At 43.1% G+C, this 27,699-nt stretch overlaps 1 protein-coding gene across 7 annotated transcripts in view; it reads right to left on the reverse strand.

Annotated features, from left to right (window-relative positions):
* Nucleotides 1-27,699, reverse strand: part of BACH2 (BTB domain and CNC homolog 2) — a 187,882-nt gene that overhangs the window by 124,556 nt on the left and 35,627 nt on the right. For 4 of the 7 annotated variants that reach the window (XM_074538519.1, XM_074538521.1, XM_074538518.1 and 1 more), the window contains exon 2: nt 19,727-19,813. The exons of 1 other annotated variant lie outside the window; for it this stretch is intronic. The gene's annotated coding sequence lies outside the window, so the exon portion shown is untranslated. Of the gene's footprint in view, nt 1-16,423; nt 16,518-19,726; nt 19,814-27,699 lie in introns of those variants that run through there. 2 more of the 7 variants (XM_074538525.1, XM_014264960.3) reach the window with 1 other exon arrangement.

The raw sequence follows: 27,699 nt of genomic DNA on the forward strand, positions 1-27,699 counted from the left end.
CCAACTCCTCTGTCAGCAGACTCAAAATCAGGATCCTTTATAATAATGGAGGATTTACCAACACATTTACCACTAATATCATCTGCCAGGAAAGCACTTTTCATCAACTGTTTTAAAATATATATTAGTCTCATTACTTATTCCTAATCAACTTCATAAAACAACAGCACTGAAGACCAGCTGTATAGGAGCTCCTGATGTTTGTAATTTGCTTACAGGACCCAAATTTAAGACACAGCATCACTGCATTTAGAAATGTCACATCAAGGTTTCCAGTAGCTTCAACATTTCCCATTTCATTAAATGAAAGTAGGGGTGGAGAAAGGAGGAAACCGTATTTCTGCTCCACTTACTTGACAAATGCAAGAAACTGCATATAGATCAACTGACACAACCTCTCTGAATCTTGCTGAAACACACAAACAAAGAAAGATCAACCCAGGCAACTAGAATTTGCTGCTGTGGTTTGGGAAAGTGGTTTAAAACTCACAAGGTTTTGGATACCTTGGTTGAATGCTTCCATATGAATAACTGTGCACAAGCACACAGTGAATAGCAGATTTCAGAATTCAGTGCCTATCAATCTACACCACTTCAGTGGTAGTCAACATATTATCTTGGTATGACAATTTAGCTACAAGTCTCAGCCTGGAAGCACTTCCCTCCCCCCTACACCTAAATCAGAGTCAGAAATTCTCCAAAGGAGATTAGGTAGATGACTTTGCCAAGCACAAAACGCTGACCTAACTGTGTTCCTGTTTAAGTAGGTGGAGGTTCTAAATTTGACTGAAATGGCAATGTTCAGTCCAGCCTTTTTGTGTCTTTCAAGATTTGTATAAGCTTTTAAAGCCTCTCATTTCTTTTAAAGCAGGTTTTACTATCCCTAGAAATATTTTCTGCTCTTAGCCTTTTTGCTAAAAACACACTGGCAAACTGCACATAACATATTCTGCTGAATCTAGAGAAATGACAGAGTTTGTGCTTCACCTGCTACATCTGAAAAAAGCAACAGCTGCAGGTGATGCTCTGGCTTGTGCCAGCACTTGGTAGTGGTGTTCTAGTGTACAAGAGGGAGAGCTGCTTCATCCATGTGCTCTGTAAGCTTTTACACTGTAAGCAAGGAGATCCCAAAATATAGGCTGCAGCATTTCTTATTTTCATCCATACAACACTGTTGAACCAAAGGGATTTACATTTACATGGATTAGTGAAGGACAAAATTGGCCTATTTTAGTCATTGTAAAATGACATTAAGATTATAACCCATCTCACACTCCCAAGATTAATTACTTCCCAACTCAATATATCAAAAGGTTCTTTCTGTCTAACAGTCATGCCAAATGAAAATAAAACAGTGGGGGTATTTTCCTTTTTTATTTTCATCTTCAGACACGATGTATTTTAAAACTGAAATAATTATTTGTTTAATTTTCTTTAAAGAATTAAAAAGGAGCACAGGCTATGATGCTCGGTTAGAAACATCAGACAGTGGCTGCTGACAACTCGCTGAACCCTGAACTGTGACATCACAGCTGTAATTCTTTTTGGAAGACGGAGATCTCTCACACACCAGTGAGGTTGCTGTTCCCCCCCACCCAGCTGCTCCTGAGATTCTCACACGTGAATAACTGTGCCTGTATGGGAACATTCAGAGAAAATGCCACAAAGGTTTTGAAATGATAACCAGAAAACACACTGTGGTATTAGTTCTGCTTAACTTTATAAGAGCTTGAATTATACTTTTATTAGCTTCTGCAAGGCTGAATTTCCCAGAATGATGTAACTGCTATCTCAAAATAATCTGAAAATGTTTTTTTCTGTCCTCACACTATAGCTCTACATCTCCCCTCTGCTGAGCTATGTCTAGAATAGCTAATCTGAGATCAACTCACACATTGGTTTCTAAGGGACACAAACATAAAAAAGGCTGAAGGATACCTAGGATGACGCAGAGAAACGTGTTTTGCACACACAGGGACTCAAGCACTGTGGCATCACGTCAGGAATCCTCAGCCACCAAGGGACAGTGGCAGCGGCCTGCCTGCACGCTCCGCAAGGACACCGCACCCAGCCCGGCCTGCGGCTGCAGAGCTCCATCCTGGCTGCTGACAAACAAAGGAGTTACCTGCTGTTAGTCCTCTGAGGAGAGCTAAAGGCAACAAGTTCTTAACACAGACCTCATGAGGACACTTGCTCAAACATCCAGCCTCAAGTGCCGGTTGGGGCCTGCACCTGAGCTGTGACAAAACCCACGGCAACTCAGGCTGAGGGGGTCCTGGTCCATACACAGCATCTCGATCCCAGGGCGGGCACCTCTGACAGCATCCTGATCTGAGCTCCCAGGAGCTGTACACCTAGATGTGGCATTTTCCCCAGGCAGGCAGTTTATTCTGGCTGCTTTGCTTGAAGCTGTTTGCACCCATCCCTCCATCAGCAAACGCAGGGGCTGGTTTACAGCCCCTGTCCTGAGAACTGCATCTCCACAGGGCTGCTCGTGTGCACCACAGTTTAAGCACTTTGGGACTGCTCACAGTGAAATGCATAAAATGCTAATGTATTACTAGACTCCTACAATATTTTTAAATAGCATCTCTGGTATATAGAACTATTTTACAAGCAAGTCAGTGTTCCATGACACCAAAGATTTTTATTTTATCTTTTAAAGTTTAAATATCAGTGAAAAGTGGGTGTTGATAGGATCTGCCAGCAGCACAAACAAAATGTACGAATCCAGGCTAGAAATGAAATGATCTCTCCACAACAGGGAAAGTAAGGCAGCACAACAGAAAAATATTCCACAACACACAGCACCTTGAAAGTATTGAACAAGCAAGTAGAACAAAGATTTCAAAGCACATTTGGACATGTGCTTCTTCAAGCAACATGTCAAAACCACTACCTTCTCCTTCCCTTTTTCTTGACAGATGGTCTGACTGGGCCCAAAGCCACACCACCAAGCTGTGATCTTGGCAAAACCCACAAGGTAAATAAGGCTGGGCACAAAGTACAACTGGATGGGAGGCATGTGAGTGCTGAAGGATGAGATCCTGGCGATTCAGGCAGCAGCACAAGCTCATCTGAAACAATGCTCCGGCACAGTGCCAAGAGTGTTCAAGAGGTAAACACTACTTAGCGAGGGCTGTATCCATCTCCAGTTGAGGAGCTGTTTAAAAGGTTAAACACTTTTCTGTTTAGAAGGTTAAACACTTCAAGTTTCCTGGGCAAATCCCAACTATCCTCATTTTATTTCAAGCTACTAAAAAAAAAAAAAAATCCACACCAAAATCTCAACAATTACTGATTTTTGTTTTCTCCTGTGCTGCTAGAGTGGTGTGAAGATGCAAGAAAACACTACCATGCTGTTTTGCAAGACAGGATGTGCTTCATGTGTTCCAAACCATCTCTATATGGGCTTCGTAAGATCAGCTGATTCCCTCTGAGCTAAAAACCACCGAGGAGATGCCAAGTCACATTGTTTAGGCAATTTTTTTTTTGTTAACTGTTGTGCAATGGAATCATCTGCCTGAGTACCAATCAATAATCAAAGCCAACCACGGCCAGATGAAAAATCCCTCTGCTTCTGCAGGTTTGAATGTCAAATTACCAGTACCATTCAAATTCTGACTTGTTTTAAACTTCTGATCAAAGCTAACATAGCTGGGAAGACAATGCTTTCCACACTCCGCCTTCCCCCTCCTCACTGCTCTGAAATCATCTGTCTCAAAGCCAGAAGTCTAAACGGAGTGTAGGGCAAGTTCAAAACAGGGAGGATTGCTGGGAGTCTACTGCCAATTCCACTCTGCAGTCACAGCTTGCTCCCACAGCTCCATTAGCTGCCTGCAATCAAGGGCGGACAACTCAGCCCTGCTTGCTGTCCAGGTTTAATAGGTTCAGCTAGTTAATGAGCAATGGCTAGATTGCATTCCAAGACTTCACAACATTTGTAAAGCAATTAAGTGTACACTTTTTGGGCCCCTCCAAGAGAACTGCCTTGCTCGGCTGAGAGGATAACTGGAAGGCACAATTTTCAAAACAGAATAGTTTTGACACAACGGGAAACTGTCAGAAAATTCACCTTCTCCAAGTATCATGCTGAATGCATCGTTCCTTTTCCACAAACCTCTCAAGAGCTCACTTACCTGTACACCCCTGGATTACAGATTGCTCTTGCTAAATGAAACCAAGAGCTGTAAGCCAGCTGGAGGCTGGAAGCATCTCAGTGCATGTTCAGTGCTGACAAAGCAGGCTAAGGAGCCATTGAGTCAACAAAGCAGATCTTTAATCTGAAAGCCACTGCAAAGGAAGGGGTACTTTTCACATGTATACTTTTTACACATATTCCCACCAGAGAACTGGAAGGCTCCTTGCAAACAACAGAACATTTATACCTAGATTTACAAAGCTCAGAAGCTAAGTGACTTGAGCCCTCAGGCATTCCTCACAAAAGCAGGACCATGTCCTTAGAGAATGAAGCTACCTCAGAAGGCAGAACTGGGAGAAAAGCAAACATTTCTATTTGACTCACACATGCATTCACCCCCTGCACTCTAGCACTACTGCTCTAACATATGTACTGCTGCAGTGCCCCTCCTGCATGATTGTGTGTTTTTAAACTCTCACATCCAAGACAAAGATCCTTTTGTTTGTTACAGGCAGGCAATTTCTCTGGCAGTACAGAGGATCCTCAACCTTAAATGGCTGATTCACAGTTGGGCCAAAGTTGGATCTTCCAGGGACTCTTGAAAGGACAACTTCTACAGCTGCAGGCTGTCTTTCCCATGCTCTTCAGCTGAACCTGAGGGAGAAAGAAGTCCTGCTGCAAAGGACCTGTCTAAAAGATATGCTACTTCTACATTACACCAAGTGTTGCGAGCCATGACCACTAAGCAAGTTAGTAGATGGCAGCCACACTGAGAGAGCATCCTCCTCTTCATGTGTGAGACTTACAAAAGTCTGGATATACTTACTGGTTTATAACATCTTTACTAAAAAGCAAAGAAAACCAAGAAAATCTCCAAACACTCAAGGTCCCTTCACAATCTATTTCTGCAAAATCAGAAATCAGATTCCATTTCTCTGAGCACATCCACTATCTAAACTGGAGATAAGTTTCAGGAGGAAGAAATATTTACTCATTTACCAAAAGAACTCTTCAATGAATTTTCAAAAAAGACTTCTGCAACAACACAAGACTGGTCTTTTTACTTTAAAGGCAAAACCTTGGTATGGAAAAGAAGCACAGCTGAAGTGTTATATAATTTTTTTCTTCTATTATTCTCCATTTCCTTTGCACATGCCAGTCAAAACTATAAAATACTTGTGGGAGAAATGCAGAAGGCACGGTTTCACATTCCAGAAGATCCATTTCCATGTGCTGCATACGAGCCAGTCGACCACCCAGGAAAGCCAGGCAAACACACTCTGGCCCACCAGTGCTGCAGTTGCTGACGAGCAGCCCTTCTCTATCAGGGCTTTGCCCTGTATTTCCTATGAGAAATAAGCATCAAGCCTGGGGCTGCATCACCTCTAAATCTGCCCTGAAACAGTACTGACAAGCAGACCAGCACTTTCTCCTCTTGAGAAGTGTTGCCAAGTGCTAAAATATTTTTAATAAACTGGCCACAAAAAAGGAAATAAAAAAGGACAGAAGCCTGTCATACTATCACCTGCTTATTTGTCAAATCCTTCCATCCTATCCCTTTGCCCTCCATGACAGCACTTTCAGTCCAGTTTTGTTAGAGAAATGAGAGCAAGGTTGAGTCATATGTAGTCTTGAGAAAAGGTATGACCAGCTATTTTCTCTCCCTAAGAACCCTGGACAATGTTACTTTCTTTTCATACATCAATCACAGAAAGGATTGGTAACTGTTTCAGAGTCACTAAAAATTAATCAGTCCCTGAGAGGCCAAGCTGGTTGAGAAACTGCTGGCTGGAGCAACAGAAGTAGGCATGACTTGCCTTCAACAAAGCAGAAGGCATTTGGTTTCAGTTAAAGGGGTAAAGGGTAGTAAAACTCGGCCAAGTATTTATTTATTGGACCAGAGTGCCTGCAGCAAGAGAGGACGGTGAGATGGTGTAAAGTTTTTGTAATCCCAACCTTGGAAGAGAGGCAATTGAAGTCTGGTTTCACTGTTGGAATAAGACAGCACAGAAAATACTTGGTATGTGGTGTAGAAATGATGATTTATAGAAGCAATAGGGTGTCAGTGTGTGTGTAAAACCAAAAAATCTCTAAAAGCCCTAAAGCTTTCCCAAGACAATACCTTTTCTTTAACCTGCTGGCCATAACTTTCTGCCAGTTCAAGACAGTCAGGAGCATGAGGAAGCAATAAGCCAGCAGTGAGATTGCTGCTTTGCAGAATGATGCTTTCAGTTCAGCAGTAGGGAATGCTGACTGGGCATCACTGAAGCATACCCTTGGGATTCTCCAGCGTTAAACAAATAAATTAAATAAAAGTTACAAGTATTAATGGAGCTTTATGCAGTCCTGACCCAAATGTCCACTCAGTGGAATGGCTTCTTGATAATACTTCAGTACGGGTTAGTAAGTGCTAGCTGTGAATTTTCTGGCCCTCAGTGATGTCCCCCCACTTGGTGTGAGAGTAACATAACAGGGGTGGGCAATAAGAGACCCCCAACTCTGGATTCATTTCAACTCTGGTGAACACAACTGATTTTTGGTTCATGGCAAAGCACAAAAAACACAGAGGTCCATCTGAGGATACTGCAGAGACTCATTGGATGTGTGGCAGAGAGTAAGAAAAAACAATGAAGAGGAAAAGTGGGATAACTATGCAGTCTTTAGCTGGGACTGTCAGGCAACAGTTAATGCTGAGGAATCTTGCAATTCTGTTTATGTTCTTTCAGCACAAGCAGGTGTTGGGAAGCCCAGGATGGGAGGGGCATGCAGATAAAAAAAAGAAAGAGGAACCACTTTTTTTTGTTGTGTGCGTGATCTATTCAGATGAATCTTTTTTACCGACAGGCTCTCTTCCTGGAATCAGCACGGATGCCCAAGTGACACTTCTGTGGCTCTCTGATAAACACACAGAGTACCTCAAATGTCTAGGTTATGTTGCCTGTTTGTGGTGGAGGTTTTGATGGGAGTTCTGGGGTTATTAAGTAATTTTTAACAGAGACATTATTAAAACCTTCCAGCTTTTTAAAATTTAGATTTATCTTGTTGAAGGTTTTTTTATTTTCATACTATTATAGTCATGTGCTGTAACGCTTACCATCTGAAAAGTGAGACTGAAAGGACACATATCCATTGACACACATCTCATTTCTTCCCTTGACACTTTGAATACAACCGTGCACACGACGTTTACAGTGACAAATTTTGCACAGAGGAATGCTCTAACCTGCAGATTTCCCTCCAACTGCTGCTGCTCCTCGTCCAGTGCCACAGCCACCTCTCTCCCTTTTGCTGCAGCCTTTTGTTTCTGAACGTCAGTGTGACTGGCTGAAACGGTTAGTGTGGCTGACAACATGCCACTGCTCTAAAGGAAACAGGCAGAGGGCAAAGCAAAAAAAACAAAAAACCAAAAAAACAAACAACCAAAACCAACAACACCCAACCCAAAACCTCTACCCATCTTAGACAAAAGAAATCAGGCTCAAAGACCTATGACCAACCTCCCTCTTCCCAGTTATAAAGAAGGTCCTTGCACTGCAATAGACATGGCATTTCAATCAACTCCTATACTGGGAAAATGGGTGCACTTCTGCCTGCCCCAATACATATCCTGGAGTGCTTCAGTTCCCAGACATTAAAGGCAAGGGTGGACTGGTGATGGGAAGGAAAGGGAACAGGAAATAAAATGGTTAAAACCAAAGAAACAAACCAGCATGAACAAAATAAAAATAAACCACCAAAAATGCAACCCAGCATCAGACAGGAGATAAAGCCTGGCCTGTGATTCAGCAGATTCAAATGCTCAGAAGTACAACAGCCTGTGTGCACTACTAAAAAACAGCAGCAGTCCATTCCAGTATGGATTTGCAGCACTTTGTCAGCACTAATGATGTTACCTCATTAAAAGAGATAAATGCCTTACTGTACTACCAAAAGCATCTGCTCCTTCCTTCTCACCTGTTCTCCATCAGGGCGATCAGCAGCAGTGCAGTGAAAAGAAATCAAAATACAACACTTAACTCACTTAGAGCCACTTGCTAAAGTTGCTTTGTGTTGTTCTAATGTCAACGTTTTGATGTCATTTTTTAATGGGGTTATGCTATGCTTCCTACCAGGTACCTCTTCTCTTGACACTAAATCAGCATAACAAAGAAAACAAAGCCCTGTGAACCACCACGGCCCACCAGCTTTCAAAGGACTTCTAAAAAAATAAACTAATGTCTACTTCAAATAATTCATTCACTGTTGAATAAAATAATGCAACTTCAACCACAGCAGGTGAATTAGGTAAGGGGGTGACAATGACTTCTCTCTGCTAACACCCTCTGACACATTGCCACGCTCAACACAACAGTTTTCTTCCAACAGATTCCTCTCTACATGCAAAGGTAGCAGTTTACAATAATGAATGTTTTATGCATTATTCCTTTGTGTATAGGGTCTCCCAAGTACACATTATTGAAGACTATTAAACTCTCTATTTAGCAGAATTACCAATGTGCCTTTGGGGAAATTATTACAATGAAGCTGTACTGGTATTTAAACTCCAGTTGTTTAACAATCTTTTCCTAATCACCCATCTAGGTATCAACATTAAAGTGCAGTCAGACTTCTTTCAGTGCAGCATAAACCTGTCTGTGAGCTGCTTATGGAAATTCATTTAAAAGAATGAGTATTTCAACTTGGCATGTTTTTCATAATTAGCCTCAAACAGCTTGTGATTTAAAATAATAGGAACTCCTTCCTGATCCTCTTCACCAAGCAGAGCCCTCTACAGTTAAACCTGGTTACAGAACCAATTAACTATTTGCAGCCACAGTGTTTCTGTCAGCATACTAATATCTGCAAGATACCAGGTCATTCAAGGAAAATTTGGCCAAGAAGGTCCCATTCTTTAGAAATGGCTTTTCTGTGAGAAAAAAACCTGTCCTGGGTGCAAGGGATGGAGCAGTCCAAAAGCTGCCTGTACGCAGTGCATGCCCAGGTCCCTCCTCTGGTCCAGATACAACTCAGAGAGTTGGGCAAAGTCACAACAGAGCAGTTACTAACTGGTTTTTGTGCCCCTCAGACCATTCCCCTTGTTCATTCTGCACAATACAGCTATAGCTAGCTACTCTCTAAATGTGCTTGGTTTTGTGGCAATGAGTCAAACTTGGTTCTAAATTTGTAATGTGTGTCTGTACCTGCCGTGACAAGAACAAATATTTTTCCAATGGGAAGAGTCTCACATTCTCAGGGGAAGAGGAAGTAAACTTCACCCTTCTAGAAATCACAGAATTCAGCTTCCTGGGGTGGGGTAGAAGAGACCTAGGTCTCAACCTTTCGAGTTTCCTCCATGACCTTCAATAAATCACCGTGTTCCTGCCCTCATTTTTCATCAGTATGAAGTGCTGAGGTTCTATCTATGGGGCAGTCAGGCTCTCCAGCAAACACAAAAGATACCTTGTTCTTGCTAGTATGTTACACTAAACAGTTTTACAGCTTCAACCCCAGTTCAATGTTCAGTCAACCTTCAATGAAAAAATCAGCGTTAATTTATTGAAAAAACACTGAGAACAATCTTACAAAACCAGTGGTCACAGAAACAGAATATAAGTAATGGAGCTGAGCAAAAGGGCTTGACATCTTATGAACATCTTATGAAGACATCTTCATTAACATCTTATGAAGATGCAAAATTTAGGCCATCATATGTGCATGTTTTGATATGCCAGAATTCAAATTTTATGTCCAAATACAGATAAAGGCCACTAAAGCCATCACTGGAAGTTTGTATGTATACTAAAGATTCTTCTGACAAGTATGAGTCATATACTATCTGCTCTTCTTGGCTCTAAGGCAGGGCTGCACAATGAAGTTGTTTCCACCAGGACCAGAAGTCCTTCAGGGAACAATCCTCAGGAAAAAAGCACAGCAAACAGGTGGGCATATTTTAGCCATGCACTAATTTCCCTATAAATCAATGGACAAAAGCTCTTCCTTTCTCCAGTTACAAACTCAGAGCCAAATCACCTTCTCTGTTTTACAATCTCATTGACATTGCTTAAGTTACACATGCACCAGAGCAGATTTTGTCCTTGGGGGCACTGGGAGACCAAACCTCCCATAAATAAGAAAGGAAACAATCTGTTCACCTCCACTGAAGTGGGATGAGGAATGTCCCTTTCACCTAAAGAAGAAGACATATGTCTAAGAGACAAAGGGAAAATGCCACTAATTTCACTTCAGCTTGCCTCACCATTAGGAAAGACTTTTATGTACTCAAAAAGTTTTTCAGACATTTAAGGCTATTTTATGCAACAGCAGATCAGAAGCCCTGAAGTCTATCAGCTGTTGGCTTAGAGAAGTTGCTGGTGTCTACCTCACTGTCATCCATCCTGTTTGATAGGGGGGATCAAGGGTGCACTCCATTGCCTGAATTTGTCAGTCCCTTTTCCTATTGCTTACTTCTTTACCTCAACACTGTTTTCACAACCATGAGGTGAAATGCTTCTGCTGAGCTGTACAAAGTCCAACCCTGTCTTTAGCTTAGTTTGCTGATGACTGGCTTTACCCTATCAAGCAGATTATGGTCAGCTTCATCAGCACCACCACTGGCACAAGAGGGAATGGGGCAAGTCCTGGCCAAGGACAAGGTGGGAAGAGAAAGAAAATGAGTGGTCGTAACTGGGATTGGCATAGGCTGCCACAAAACCTCTGGTCCCTGACGTGTGCCAGAATAGACATTGTACAAAAACACAACAAGTACACATTGTGGCATTTAACATGGGGACATTGCAATATCCAATGTTCCTGTCTTGTTATGGCATTTTGTTGATCACAGCAGAGGACAGACCTCACAAAAGCACATGGCAATACAATGTCACGTTTATTCCACAGTACTTGGTGTAGACCATTAGGTGGACCAGCAGCCACCCCAGACAAACTGTCACTTTGTCTCTCCTGCCACCTACTGTACTGAAAACCAAAATATGTGTCACCAACTCACGTGCATTTCCACCTGTGTTTGGAAATACTAACCTTTAGTTCTCATAGAAATGCCACTGCATGCATATGGGAACTCCCCGCTATCATCATTCCTTCAGCAATGCTATCCAGTGTTTCCTGTTGAAGGCTAACTCCAGCACTTGGAGCTCTACTTAATTCACTAATGCTTCAGGGTTAAAATTAGCATTAAATCCTAAGAATTCTCCAGAGTTTAGAGTGCACACCCCTCTCTCCTTTTGCCCCACAGAGAATTAATCACAGAAGATTTATTTTAAATGGTGAACAGGCTATGACACCCCACAAACCTCTGCCCCTTAATTTTCTGTTATGTCCAATGACAACACTCATTGGGGGCAAAACCCAGCAGAAAAGTAACTTCCCATTGAGCGTGTGATTTTCAGCCTGTGGGCAGGGGTGAAACTCCTGCTGCACTTGAGCTGCACAACCAAATGTGTGTCACCCAAGAACAGACCTGCCCCATGCAAGAGTCTGTTTCAGACCGTGGTTTACCCTTGTCCTTTTAACCTCTCGCTCTCACAAAGCCATTTGAGCAGGTCAGGCTGTGCCACCCGTACCCTCAGCAGTGCAGTGCTACCCACGGCGTCCTCCCACGCAGTCCCACTGCCGACGACATCGCTGCTGCACAAAGGGCTGCACTGATGCTGTGTCCAAGCAGGGCATCCCAGCAGGAGAATTCTTTAACCATAACTATCTGGGTTCTGCCATCCTTCTGGACACCGTTAACCACAGTGAATAGCAAGGAGAAGGGCAGCAATGAGTTTGAGCTGGTCCAGACTAGTCCAAGCCCATCATAGGGGCTTCAAACCCTTTCATGGTACTGGTATGTGGAAACCAATTAGCAATCAACTCAAAACCAAATAGACAGATATCCCATGTTAATTATCCCATGCCATTCTCCCAGAATGCACAACAAGTTTATTTTTCAGTATTTTATTATTAATTTTAAAAAGTATTCAAATAGAAAACAACAAGCTGAATTTTGTAATAGAAATCTCATTACTTTGTAGTAAGAAGCTACCCTGTGGGTGCTGGCTTATTTTCCCATGTATGGTATTCCTTTTACCTACTCAACAGCTTGGGACTTTATGACAGCAGTTATCTTTGATCCAAGGAGTATTGTGATGAGGGAGGAAGGCATCCAACAGTTGCATGATATAGTAAGCAATCAAATGTATTTATTTATCCTGTGACCACAGTAATCAAGAGGTATTAAAATGTGGAACGGAGCATCAGTTAAGTGCATTTTAAATCTGATTTTTCCCTGGTTGTGGTTAGGAAATTGTTGACTAGCAGGACTCTTTAGGGTCTTTACATGCTGCAATTAGTGAAGCAGATACAGAAGATAAATTGCTCCACTCCTGCAAAAGCAAGTCTTATTTTTGCAAGTAAGAGTGGGCCTTTCATCTTGGCACTTAAAATTTGATCAAGTGAGAAAAAAAACCTTAATATAATTCCACTCACTCCCAGATCAACTTCTCTGAAAAATGAGGACATTTCTTCTCCTTAAACAAATCCGACAAGGCTATAACTAAAAATATTTTTGTAACACACAGAGTTCAGTATGAACACTGGAAAACAATTGGCAAGAGCAATTGGAATGTCTAATTCCAGCTATTTAGCCACCAAAATGCTTCAAGAGCTGTGATACATCCACTTAAAAGCCAAATATGGCTCACAAATAGCTATTAAACATGAATGAACTTATCAAGAAACAACAGTATGTTCCCATTAATTGTACAAAAGCTGCAAAGAGGTTAAAAAAAAGACATTTCTACAGCATCTGATCAGAAGTGACTTTCACTGACACCAATTTAATTTATAACAAAATCAGGGCAATAAACTAAAGGATCACATTAGCAGTTAGTAATGCTACAGGAGCTATCAGTGAAAAGCTAATGAAATGAACAGAGCCTTAAAACAACTTGTATTTTTTAACACAGACTTAAAAACCTGCTACTGCAAAGGCACTGTCAGAGGGTGCTTGAGCATACTCACTAGCAACTTTCAGACAACTTTTAAGGTTCCCTAAGGATGCTCCAAGGAAATTCAAGAAGGCAATTTTGTACACAAATGCTATCTATATTGATGTATCGCTTAACAAACCTTAACCTTAAACCAAAAATTTCATCTCCAAAAGAACTTTTACCTCCGCTGTGCTTGACCACATGGAAGGCAAAGAGATTTAAGCTTGTTTGGTCTATGGCCGATGGAGACTTTCTAACAGAAATGGAAACTGGATGATAAGCAGGTAATAAGCTGCTCCCAGAGTTTCCCTTGCTTTGAGCAGAATGAAGCCACTGGGAGATTTCAGAGCAGATTCTACAAACAAGCTGTTAAGAAAAGCCACTATCCAGAAGGCTCAACAGGAGGAAAAAGGAAGCAGGGAAATCGCAGTTAATGGGATTTGGCTGCATCCAGAAAACAGCTAGGTTTCAAATACATTACAAACAGTCCTGCACGTCACTGCTGCATCAATTCATTGCTGGATGAGAAAAATTTACTTAGATTGAACTGTTTAGAATAAATCTTGTCTCTCCCCTGAAATGTCCTTTGGATGAACACACGACAAAGAGGAAATTGCCACCACTACACTATAACTTCTATAATTTTCTGTTAGGGGGAAGGAAGGCTAGAGATTTATTTATTTTGAGGTTATTTCCTAAGTCCCATAAATGGACGCTTGGGCCATTCACCTTAGATATCACTGCACAGTACTATAAAGTTTGCCTAAGTTTTCCAAAGGAGAGAGTCACTATCCTGTCCCATCGAAAGGATAATGTGACATCAAACATAGAGGGTTACCTCTCTCCTAGCACCTCTCTCCTTGTCACAACATAAGGAAGTTGAGCCACCTCAGCAGGAGGTTCTCAGTGCCTCCCTTCCCAAGCCTTGGTGGGGACATCCTGCTCATCCTCCAACGCAGGAGAGAGAGACTTAGTAGTTTAGAGCAACTAATTGAAAGAAAAATTGCCATAGACAATGTCCTCTACCTTTGCAAACTGCTGCCAACCACAAGACATGATTCAACACGTATGAACTCCATACTCATCCCTCTCAGATCCCAAAGGAGGCAGCGCCGCATTACGTGCCAGGAGGGAAGAGGCCAGCAGCAGCAGAGAAATTTCTAGTCTAATCATGAGACAGACAGAAGAATGGAAACGATAGGAGAAGTGAGATAAAAGAATTAGGGGGCTGATAGCATCAACACACTTTAAGAAGAAGGAGAGGAAGTTGAGCGGCTGTGAAAGAGGGGGAAGGAAGAGCAAGGCTGATTTTCCCGATAGACAGGTCATAAACAGTTCCCGAAACCTGCCTAGTCGGGCTGCTTGTCTGACGTACAGATGCAAAAAGCAACATATGTGGCATCTTTGAAGCGGAAAAAGGAGACGTTGAGGACTGGGGCACTCCGTAGGGGAATGAAAGACCTACCAGTCTTCTAAGTGCCATAAATAGAGACGAAGCTAGAGCTTTCAACCAATAATGAATGTGAATAGTTTGAAATAGTTTAGAATGGTCACTAAGACAAAAATCTTAAGAACTGGCTCCTCGCAAATGCATTTTCTTCTGGAAATCCCACGCCCACTGCTGAGAGATTAGCTTTACAAAGTGAGAATTAAACTGGAATTGCAGCTCTGGGTAACAACAGGAAATGTTGCTCACAGCAACAGAAAATGTAGGATGATTAGGTTTTTGGGGAAAAAGGGAAAGAAAGTTACAGTAACTATGCAAACAGAATAAATAACAGTGCTGTCCTTCTCCAAAACCTTTCCAAGGATCTCAGAGCAATCGACAGCCATTCCCTATTAAAGGCTGCTCTGCTATGGCCACAGCTTATTGCACCATCTAGGTCCCAAGCCTGGCTGTACTGTTCATCTTCACAGCTCTGTCCCTCTGCTGATCCTCACAGCAGACATCAGCTGCTGGGGGATCTGTGCCCTGCAGGACCCCAGCTGGGACTTGGGATATTGCCAAGTGCTCCTTGTACATAAGTAACGAGGTGGCTTCATCAAGGGACAGACAAGACAAAAGGTTTCCACCAAGTGAGAAAGCTCCAAGCCCAGAAGGGAAGGCCCTCCCCAGGCTGAACGTGCTGTGCTCAGCGGCTCAGCCCAGCAGAGCAAGTGGGCTGGGAAAGCCAGCCGTTTTTCAGACAAAAGTGTAAAAAAGCAGCAGGAGGAGAAAAAGGGAAAGACAAGGTCAAGTTAGAGGGAGGCAAGCTCCAGACAAACCCTCCCCTCCCCAGAGGAAAGCACCTCAACAGACATTGCTGTGGAGTCAGCAATGCAGAAGGTACTACTCAGCAGGAGAACACGTCATGTTAAAATACAAATCGTTGTTTACATGCTCCCCCAAGTTCCTTAACTGTTGCTGAGAATTTTAGGAAATACTTTGCATTGGACTTGTTTTATTGCATGTTTCCCACTAATCTCCAGTTCCAGTTTCTACTTCTATTCTTAATTTTTAATCACCACTGGGACAAAACAGTAACATTTAGATGCTGGCTTGCTAAGAAAACTGGAGTAACTGGGAGTTATATTAACAATACTTAAATACAGTCTATTTAAAGGTTTGAACGCATCTTGTTAGAACACTGCATAAATTAACCCAACCTAATTCTCTAGGATGTAACAAGATCTGAAAAGCTCCAAGTTTCATGTTCTCTCTTACCACCCACTTAAAAAACCAAAACCCAACATGCTGGGGTTAGCTTAGGTTGCAAACGAAAACAAAATTCACATTCAACTGAATAAATGCAATTTACTCCTTGGTGCAACAAAGATGATGCCACAACCAGCTCAGAACCAAAGCAAGAAGAGGTTCTCTCCCACCCCCTCCATGCATACCCCCCTCATTTTTGCTGTTAATGATGCCCCCCCAGCCTGACTGCTCAGGATCCCTCACTGCTCGCTCCATCCCTCCCCACTGTCTGAAACCATTCCTGGATGGAGCAAAGCATGCCCTGCTGCTGCTGGGCTCACAGTCTCCCCTGCACTGGCGGCCAGACAAAGCAAACTCCAGTTGCATCACGGAGCAAACTCATTTTCCAGCAACCTCCCAGCCCGGAGTTTACCGCTACTGTAATCCAGTGCTGTCAACAACGCCGCCTTTGTTGCGCGCCCGTGTGCGCCGCTCGGGTTGTTGTTTTGCGTGTTTTATTATTTCTTTTCTATTATTATTATTTATTTTAAGGACAATTTTTGTTTTAAATGAGTAATCTGTTTTCGAAAGATTTCTCCTCCGTGCTGGCTCCACCCTGTACTGTAAACGAGACATTACCTTATACAAGAATGAATCTGCTGCATTCCTCTGTCTAGCTGCCTCGCAGCACATTTCCTACGCTCACAGCAGCCCCGGCAGTGCATGCTCTCCCACCCCTTCCCCCCCACCTTTTTCTCTTTTTTCTTTACCCTTTTTTCTTTTTTTCCTTTTCACTGCCTCGCTGTGTTTTTGTGTAAATGATCTCACATGACTCAACAAATCCATCTGCCTGGAGCAGGCCAAGTTTGGAGCCTTCCCAGGAGGGAGGAGAAGAATTGCTTTGTGGAAAGGACCTGGAGCTTTGCCCTTTCTCTGGCTCAAATTACCCGCCTGTCAGGCCTGACGGATTTGGCTAAAAATAAAAGGAAGCGGGCCGTGAAAAGGAGATGAATGAGCTCAGCAGTTCCTTAGATAACATGGGGTCTGGTGTCGCCCAAAGATCCCAGAGCAGGAACTTCGGATGCCGGACATGTAAGTGTGGTGCTGCAGCCTCAGTGAACTCGGCTGCTTGAGGACCAAAAAAAAAAAAAAAAAAAAGGCACAAAAAAAGGCAAAACTAATCATACGCTGTTGGAAATAAATGCCTTAAAGACACTCAGAGCAGGAAAACTGCCTGCTGCAGATGTGGGCTTGTAAATAGGGAGATTACTGGGGTTTCCAGAGGGGAAAGGGGGTGTGGGGGGGTGTGGCAGGGGGCTGTACGTGATGTCAGCCTCCCGCCCTGACCAGGGAGCCTCTGCATCCTTCCTGCAAATGCCTGCCCAGCGCCCGCAGCGGGTATTAAGCACTTAGTTTGGCAATGTAATGACACACTGCAACAATCTGTAATGCGAGGCAGTCAGCAAAGCCCTGGCTCGAAAAGCTCTTTCTCCTAACCATTAACCATATGTTTGGCTCCGCCGCCGCCCAAGCGAGCGGGTGTTCCAGCGCACCATCTGGTTTCTATCCACACAAGCAACTGCAAAGCACAGAGTATTTCCCTCTGGAGCTGTGTCTTCCTCCCTGGCCCCTGGTCCCCACCCAGCTCCCCACTCCTCTGCTCCTCATCTTCCTCCTTCCACCCCTTTCCAGCAGCAACTTCACCTTCCTGTCCCACTAATGGCTCGAAGCAGTGGAGACCCCAACCACCCCACCAAAGGTGCAGCAGAAGAGCTGTCTCGTGCTGCCCTCCGTGATCCCACACGCCTACACACGTGTGTGAACACACACACTCAGAGGGACTGCATCCCCATCACCGATGTATCACATTAAAAGATCAGTGTGCTCTCGAGTGGCCCAGGAGCCGCTGCAGTGTCCATCACGTCTCGCTCACGCACACATGCGCACAGCGAGTGCTCAGTTTGGATTACATCAACTCTGTGCCGACACTGCAAAAGGACTTCAAGGATGTACCTAACAACAGGAGGACCAATAGCAGTTTTATCTCCTGTTCTCATGCAGGGCTTTCTATGGACATCAGGTGTTGGTCCCCATCCCACCAAAATAAGAACGCTCTGGGGGGACAAAAAAGAAGTACAAAAGCAAAAAGAGAAAGATAAATGGAATGAGAGTGTGCTGAAGAAAAAGGAATGAAAATATTTACTTTTCCTGTGATAACTAAACAAGCTCTTTCTGAAACGATAAAAAAAGCTTTCAAGTGTTGTATTTTAGAAGGCCTTGTACCATATGTTTGCTTTACGACTTTATGAATTCTAACTACTATTTATGTTTTTAAAGCACTTCCATCATTCCGTTTGTTTCTGAAGTACCTATGGGACATCAGCAGTAATTTTCCCCTCAGGCTGGCCAATTTAAGATTAATCATGACCCATTGCAAGAAAGTATTCAGGGATGCAAGCAATAGGATATTCAGCGAATCCAACACTTGCTCCTTTAGAGTAAGTTTATATTCCGCAATGAGTCACACATACTGTGTTTATCCAAGTTACCAGTGCTACAAGGGAAAAAAAAAGCCCATTATATTTGCAAATACATAAAAATCACAGCTGTAAGCACCCAACTGCTTACACCAGGACTTGTTTCTATGACTGGATATTGATTTTTTAAAATAATGTGTCATTATACCAATGTTGATACAGCAACTAGCTTCCTGGAATATGCAATTTAATACTAAAAAAAGCTGGTTTTAGGAAATATCAAATCCACACCCATTCATATGCTTTTTAAATGTCCTTCTTGGTCATGACTACAGCAATGCAAAGCCCCAACTGCTTTTTTCCTCACCTTGCACCTAACGAAGAAAATGCACTTGCCAGTTAGAAACAGCTCAGTCTAAAGCAATAAAAGCTTTGCTGATCTCAACAAAATACTGCAGAACTTCTTCAACAACTCCTTCAACTGCTGCTAGAAACCTACATTGGAAAAGATGATGCATATTTTTCAAACTTCCTCCGTATGAGAAATCAGTGAAAGAAAAAGCACACCGTAGGCCCTTATCCCAGAATCAAACAGGCGTGGGGAAAACCATATGCTTGTGAAAAGCCTGATGACTTCACTAGGATTGCCTAAGAAGATTGAGGATAGGATCTGCTCCCAATTACAAATGTGGAGCGCAATTAGCACTGTACACTCCCCCTGCCTTCATTCTGCACTCCCCTTCAGTGAGGGAAATAATTAAAATGATTTAAGCCATAAGAGATGCATTTTAGCTAGGAATTTACTTTTCCTGCAAAAGGGGATTTAAATATGTTAAAGTCCATTAATTCAAGATAATATGTTGCAAACATTAGTATGCTTAAATATCACACATTAGGTTTCCTACAACCATGCAATGAAAAATTGTCTTCACACACAGAAAACAATTGGCAGTCGTTCTCTAAAGCAGTAAAGGTCTAGGTGTGGGTCTTTTAGCAGATAATGATCTGCTGTGATCCAGAAATCCTTTTAAAGGGGGAATTCAAGGGAAATATTTGCAGATTCAGGGTTCTGCATTCTGAAGGGACTGCTGGTCATTTGACCTTCTTCCATGAAACAGGCATGGAGCTTCCCCGCCTACATCGACGAAGCTGTAAGAGGTCGAAGGAGAGAATCTCCTAGGGTTAAAAAAAGCCCGTAAAAAACCCCCAACAAAACAAAAAACCCAGTCTCAGATACAACAGCCTGACATAAAGCAGGAAGCTACTGCAGCCCCAGCATCACTCCCTAGCACTGTGGGATTACCCACACCCTCTCCTCTGGTCTGAATGAATTAACAGCCAGCTACTGGGGCTTGTTATACCTTGTCACCTTCCTCTAGTCCTCAGCCCCTGAACAAAGGGCCACTGGCAGCCTGAAACCCAGCCAGTTTTTAAAGCATAATAAAAAGTGGTGTCACGTTATTACCTGAATCCACTGAGTCCTCCTGACAACAACGATGTTTATGCAATCACATTTTTCTGTTTTTAAAAACTTCTCTCTTGCCTCATTGCTCTGTGTGAAAAACAAAACAAAAGAGATAATTGATTAACTGCAAGCAATTATCTATTATTTGCATTATAGCAGTTTTGCAGTAGATATTCAGGTCTTTTGCTTTCTGCCTCACCTCATAAAAATATTAAACAAGAAAAAGTTTTTTCCCCAAAATTACTCATCGATCAAAAAGAAGCAGCAGATACCAGTTTGGAGAGGCAGATGAGATACCACAGCCCTCCACTTGTAGAGCTACACAGAAGAACACAACTCTCCTATGTCCAAATCCTCTGCCCTCTTCCCAGGCCATCCTGCCTGGCAGCACCAGGACCAATGCCAAGCAGACAGTGCCACCAAAAGCAGAAATACAGAGGGAGAGAAAGCTCATTAAATTTCTTTCAGTATCAACAGCAAATACATGCCACTAATAACCACAGCAGTGATGTAAAAATAAATAAAACTTGCAAAATTGCACTGACAGTAGATTACTTAATCATAAAGTTTCTCCATACTCTGTACCTACAACATGATTTAAGTAGTGATTCCACTTAAAATTCTCAAAAGGGTCTTTTAGTCTGTGTTTACTCCTCACTTCCCATATTAGTAGCCTTAAGCTTTAGTGTCAAATTCTCCTGCCAATATACTTCATAGAAGACATTTAAATAAGAAAGAAAAAAGCCCATATGGTAGAAATCCAGCTGAAGACACAACCTCAGTCCCCCACCCACAACCTCTCTGAATGGACAGAAGACACATGCTCAGTAAGGGAAACTGGATTTTCAGTACTGGAAATGCCATTAGTATTTCATTGTTTTCTCTGAAAAAGGAGATGCAACTCAACCATGTGTTCATGGTCCCTTGCCTACCTTCACAAGGGCATACACAATTAAACCGAGGCAGAGAGCACAGCCTGGGGGATATGGCTGCCATACCCTTCCTGCATTTCAGGGCTCAGGCTTTTGGCATACTCTACCCATTGTTGACATGGATGACTGACAGAAAGTTTTGCTGCAAGATTTTGGTCACAGCAGTGTGACTGAGACATTCTCAAAAAATCAGCTGGAAAGAGAAAATTCTCGCAATCTCTGGAACAGAGTTTAAACCTGGGTTTGGCCTGATGCCACACAACACAACACAATGACCACAGTCTAGTGCAGGGCAGAGCAGGACAGAAGTGACCACTGCCTCTGGCATCTGCTGCCAACGAGACCAGGGCCCCCTCCCAAGCAAGGAGGGTCTCCTGATCCAGGTGACCTCCCCACAGCGTCCTGGAGTCATCTATGCTCAAAATGGAGCAGCCAAGATCTGGGCCAGAGGATGGCAGGGAAAAACATGTCAGAACAAGAAAATTCATTTAATGGGGACAGAAAATTGGAGGGTTGGATGGGGAGAGAGCAAGAACTGGGGTTAGGCATGGAGAACTAACTGCCTGCTGGCTGTACAACTGCAGCACTGCTGAAGAACCACATCCAAGACTATTATGCCAGAGCACAATGCCATTTGTTTGCTTCCTGCAAAGTATTTGGTGTACCACAGGTATGTTGAAGAGAGAAGGCTGATGAGTTCAAGCACTCACCCCTGAGGAGGGAGGGAAATGTGGCAGGTGAGCCCTGCGTGCTGCAGCTGCCTTCACTCTTGGCACAAGGGATGTACCTGAGCTGTGCATCAGGGCTTCAGGGCAAGAGTGCATGACAACTCTAACAGCTGCTGGCAGCAAGGATGGCAGCCACCCTGACACTCCCTGCCACCCTCTCAGCATCCAGGCAGATGAGCTGTGCCTTGGAGAGCTGCCACGCAGCTCCAATGAAGCTCCACACCAGTCATTTAAACTCAGTATCCCTCAAGTGGCCATTAACAGTGAATTCCTAACCAACCTGAAAACCTGGCTTCTCTCAACTAAATGTAATGAACAGTCACAGCAGAAGGGAACTGTATTTCCAGTACACGAAACACTAGGGAGTATAGAGACATCTCAGCAGCAAGGCTGTAACATCCTCAGGATCCTTTGTCCTCTTAAGTCTCTTCCTGCAAAGTGGGGCTTCCCAAATCATCTGTCAAATCCTGAAGCCTGACACTGGTAAATGGAGTAAGATAGTGAGGAAATTACAAACTTCTTCAGTAGGCTTTGAGTACCATACCATAAATAAAAATATGGGCCAAATATGGGACAGCAGGGAAAAAACAAGATGCTGAACAGGGAGTTTGCCCAGGGTTTGCAGCTACAGCTGGCAGCAGGCAGGCGACTTGCAGAAAGAGAAGAGTGTGATGAAATACTCAAAAACTGTCCATGCATTTACAAGAATTGCACAAATCCATTTTATACCAGAGCGTCACTCTGAACTTATAGACTCATAGAATGCTTTGGGTCAGAAGGGACCTTAAAGATCAGCTGTAATGTTGCAATGTATTTACGTTTGAAAATAAAATTACCAGTAAATAGCTGAAACTTCCTTGGATATTATGCTAGCTCAGACATTAATAGCTTATAACAGAGCACAGGTCCACAGTCAACCAAATGCACAACACAGGAAGACAGACCTTAAAGGTAAATAATTCAGGACTTGAATTCTTTAAGGTAAATAATTCAGGCGCTAATGAATTCACTGACTGTAAATAGGGAGTGCCACTGTGAGGAACCCTCCAAACTGCCCTACATCCAATCCTCAGGAGTGCAGAGCAGAAAACTGTCAGCAGAAGCATGTCTCAAACACTCCTGGCTACAGCAAGACTAACACAAAAGAGGTCCTGGACAGGAAGAGATAGCTTCATAGACTGGTTCCAGCACTCCGTACTGTGACCATGGGCTGCTGAAAAGGATGTGCACTTTCAGAAACACCACTTGGGCAAACAGTGAGGTGGCTGTGATGCAAGGAAGCTGACCCATGTTGCATCCAACGGAAGCACTGCGGAAACCCTTCAAGGGTAGCCAACATGGCTGTTTGGTCTAGCAGTGCTAAAAACACACAAGACTATGGGTGAAGCTCTAAGTCCTTGCTAAATATGACACCGTGTAAATAAAAAGAAGCCAGACAACTCCCCATGTCCTCCTCACTTCACAATCTTTCTTCTCTATCCTCTTTGATTGAATATTGCCAAGTGCTTTTATCCACACCTGAGAATTCCTGTGCATCCATCAAAAAGCATTTCAGCCAACCAAATCCCATCAACAAATCACAGGATAAATCCTCATAAATTCCTAAACTACCAGCAAGTGTCAGTCTTCCCAGCCTGCACTCTCTAGTACCAAGGAGCTGTTTTGCAAGCAGCAATTATTCCTGACCAAGCAAAGAAACTCTACCAAAGTCGAGATGCAGACAGCTGTCAGTAATACAATGTTTTTCTGCAAAAAAATACCCCAAACAAACCTACCAGGATTTTTATGCTGTCTCATACTCTAAAAGTAGTATTTAAAACCACCCTAAAGTTGCCTCACACCCTCTTACGAGACCTACATGAAACCAAACTGTGGAACAAAATCCTGCCTTTTGCCGGCAGACAAGGGCATGTCAGCAACAACAGCCAAGGCATTGCAAGGTTGCTGACGAGCCTGTAAACACTGTATGGGAACATGCCCGTGGATCTGCAGTGGTAAACACAACTGCTGTTCTTGCTCCGTGCCCAGCAGAGATAGAGATCTCATCACCAGCAGAGATCTGGGTCACCACAAGGAAGCTGGAGTTATCCCAGCACCATCATCTTTTAGGTAATGCTCCCAGGAGGGGAAACAACTATGTGGCAAGGTTTCATCTGATGAGGTGCTGGTTGTAAACAAAAACAGTGACTGGGGGTTTCCTTGCTCCTTGGTGATATCATCCAAAGGGAAAAAAAAAACCCAACGAATTTCATCTGATGTCTTGTATCCAAAGTGCTTTGCAGAATGAGTTTGCTGCAAATGCGAGGTTCAGATTGCAGTTTCTCAAGTGCTTGCAAATGCACCTCGACTAGCAAAGTCTTCCTCGTAAACACCAGGCTAAAAAGTATTTGTTTGCCTATCTTGTACTTCAAAACTGAAAACCCAAACCTGAGGAAGGAAAACCCTAGAAAAACAATGTTTAAATTGAAGTATAGATTTTTAAACATATGATGATTGTGAAAAACAAATGTTCTGAGTCTCCACACAATCAAGAAGCTGACTATGCAGGCACATGACTGAAAATGAGATCACCTTTCCAGTCTCTACTAACCAAAACTTTTGCAACCTTCCCGTATGCTGTTTCCTTGTTTACATCTCATGGTTCGGGAGTTCAACTTTTGGGGAAACATGAATGGTAAACCTAGAAAGTGAAATGTGATATTATTTACAGAATAGGAGAGCACGCTGTTCACAAGAATTTGTAGGCGCACACATCCCAGCCCTGTTCCTCAGTTCAACACCCACTCCTGAAATCCTGTACCAACCAGATTAGCTGATGTACACATGCCTGCACTCTTGGAGAAACAATAGTCTCTTTCAGTCCATACAGTCTTCTGAAGAACCAGGCAAAAACGTCATGGGAGAAGTTAGGAAATATCTGCAGAACGCAGCAACAAGATGAAAGGCAGAACAAGCCTTTTAACTTGCACAAAGTACATAACATGGAGGATAAGCACAGAACTTAGTTACCTAGCCTCTCTTCCAAAGGGATATTTTTTATTTTCCCCAGGATAGAAAAGAGGATTGTTGAAACAACTTAAAAAACCCCAAAAAACAACAACTGGGATAGTGGAACAGCTCCCTTACAGACAGACCATTACAAGCAAAATTCAGCTCCAGGAGCTGGGGCAGACCTGGGAGAAAATACATACTGCCCTGAAGTGCCAGGATGTCCAGCAGACAGCTGGGATCCTGGCTGGTGTGATGAGCCCTCCTGTCCCCAGTGCACAGCACTCCTTCCTCCATTCCCCTCCCAAACACTGTTGCTACAGAAGGCATAGAACTATTTTTTTAATTAATCCAGCACAAAGTTTGAGCTGCCTCAGGGTTAAGCTAAACATTTTCTGTCTTTAACCACTACAGCAGAACTAACTACAGTTAGTTCTGAAAGAAAAACACTTCACCATAAGGCTAGGGAATTGAGGACAGAAAAGAAGCTGCAACAGTCACCCCTGACCTCTCAAAATTTCGCCTCCAGAACATGCAAAAATAAGAAACTGAATTTTTAATCAGCTGAGAAACGGGGCAGGGAGACACTCTTGGTAAAATTATTGTTGTGAATATCACATAAAAAGCCTTATGGAATTTTACCATCCACCTTCTGTTCCAAACTGTAGGTCTCCAAATAGCCTATCTGACAAAATCCAACTACACACACTTTCAGGAAAGCACTCAGCACTGAGAGACATTTAAAAAGCATGTAGTTCTACAAATCCTTTTCTCCTCTCACAAGGGGCTGTAACTCCTGCAGGAAACACATGCTCCTGTAACAAAGCAGGTATTCTCTGCATGTACTCACACTGCCTATTATTTTTTTAATCATCTGGTATGCATCTTCCTAGGCATGCTTATGTTAGAGGAAATACTAGCATTAGGTCTGCAAAAGAACACTGACTACCTGTTCTGCATGAACACCCTGAAGGTTAATAGTGGAAATCATGGCTTGAACTCTGCCTCTGCCTTGTCCATACAACCACTGGCATTTTACCACATGTGCTTCCCCCCCCCACAGCTCATGTTCACTCTCTGCAGGATTTTACTATGCAGTCCACCAGTACAGTATTTTTCGGATGTAGGAGCAAGTCAAAACATATTTTGATGTGTCTAGATTGCACAGAGAAAAATTGAAAGTTGATCACAGAAGAATACAAGTTGCTCTCTCATTTCGCAGCTCCAAGAGTCAGAAAGGGTGAGTAGAACCCTGATATATACCAGATGTTTAAAAGTAAGGTGGAAGAGCTGGTGTCATGAAAGCTTCCTGACAGCTACCAACTGGCCTTGCTATAGTGAGCAGGCTTCTTCTGCCTGTGGAAGACTACAGTCTCATGGAAAGGGAATATTCACAGCCTTCATGCACACATATAATCCTACTCTCTTTTATTGAAAATAAATTTGACAAGTCCATCACTACTAAATGAAAAAGCCTCAAAACTGCATCATTTTGTTACCTATACAAAAAAAGTTGGGTCTGGAGCATATCCATGGTTTTGAAGCACCACACTTAACCCAAGAAATGAAAAGGCAATTTTTTTCATTTGTTTCTGTTTCTAGTAAGTCTTGAGTCAGTTTCCTCCATTTTCTTCTGAATTTGTGTTTGGATATTAAAAGCAGCAAATAAAAAAGGCTTTCACCTCAGCCACAACCCTCATTCCACTGTGTACTCTACAAATACATATGGAGACTTCACATCCTAAAAAGACAAGTTTCACCTTGTTGTTACAAAATTTGAGGTTTTTTTCTATCTCAATAAAAGGGAAATTTCATCATTAAAACAAAAAGAAAAGAGGAAGTAGGAAAAAAAATCAGCCCTGCAGAAAATCATAATTTCAGAGTTAACAGGAATATGCATCTATCACTTAAATTGGCCCCTTGGGTGAAGCCCATTACAGAGATCAAAAGTCGTTCCACAGACTTGGGATAATGCCTGGACAGTTCAAAATACTGATGAGAGTGGACATCACTGTTCTTGACTGCATGGTGTAGGGGTGCATGAAGGCAAAACTCCCACAACAGCAGTAACGCCTCCCAGCATGAGAAACCCCAGGCACTCTGGGTACCACAAAAGCACGCACTCTGGAGAGCATTTCAGACAGTGATACAACTCACTGATGACACAGGGAGACTGGTAACATTTTTTATTGGTGACTCTGCAGCTCCTATTTCCACAGCCCACGCTTGTTCAAAAAACACCACAGGACACGTGTGATGAAAAAAGGAGTATCTCAGGCCAGGGTGAGATAAATACACACCAAGGTGAAGCAAGATGACAGCTGGCATTGCTAAGGAATACATTCAGGGCAGGTAGCTCAGTGTGAAAGCTGCAGGTTGTGCCCTGGTAGCAAGAGCACCAGGCAAGAGGACACAAACTGCTGCTGTGAACACCTTGCACAGGGACCAGCGGTGCCAGCCAGGTGACTGGACACTTGGAGACACAGCAGGAGCCAGTGAATCAGCAGGAAGACCCTAGACTACCTTGCACAGACTGGAAGTGTAGGAAAGCCCAGGGTTTCCTTTGTTTCTGTGGGGCTCCTGTTTCTGTGTTACTGCACCATGATTCAACTGCTTTAAAGATGCAGATGTCTGGGGAAACCTGGTAAGGCAGGTTGCTGGTAAGGCAGCCTCGTTGGGCTGTGTGAGGGTGGTGTGCAGGGCACAGCTCGGGTCACTGGAGCTGCCTGCTGCCACGTGCTTTGGTCCCAGCACTGGAAATGGTGGTGGGACTGTGCCTGCCAACAGCTCACCCTGAATTATCCCACAGGAGTGTCTCTCACGCCTTCCATATCCAACCTAAAGCAACTTCTTCACTGAACACCACCTGAATTATTTTTCTACATATTGTTTATGGTAATAAAAAGAGGTTTTGGAGATTTACCTAGGGCTTGTGAGGTGAAGGGATATTTTTCTCACAATACAATTGATATCTGTTGTTTTCTTCTCATGTTCCCTTGTGCACATACACTGGCCCCTTCTTGCAGCCTGGCTTTGCCTGAGGTGTAGGTAAGAATTGTCAGCTCCTCCAGTACTAGGAGGAAATTACTGCCTCAGGCTCACACTGAAATCACTCTTTTTCACATAGGACTGTGGACATAATCCTTTGCCCAATAAATAGCCCATGTTCTTCCTTATTGCTCCAGATGGATATGAATGAATGAACTGCACTTTTTCTGAACACCATCTTCTGCTTTTATTGAGTACTTCAGTCACTGCCAACTGCACCTCCTTGCCCTACAAGGCATCAGTTAAGGTTGCTGGGTCTGATTTCCAAGTCCCCTGC

The sequence above is a fragment of the Zonotrichia albicollis genome, chromosome 3 (assembly GCF_047830755.1).
Source record: "Zonotrichia albicollis isolate bZonAlb1 chromosome 3, bZonAlb1.hap1, whole genome shotgun sequence".
NCBI lineage: Eukaryota > Metazoa > Chordata > Aves > Passeriformes > Passerellidae > Zonotrichia > Zonotrichia albicollis.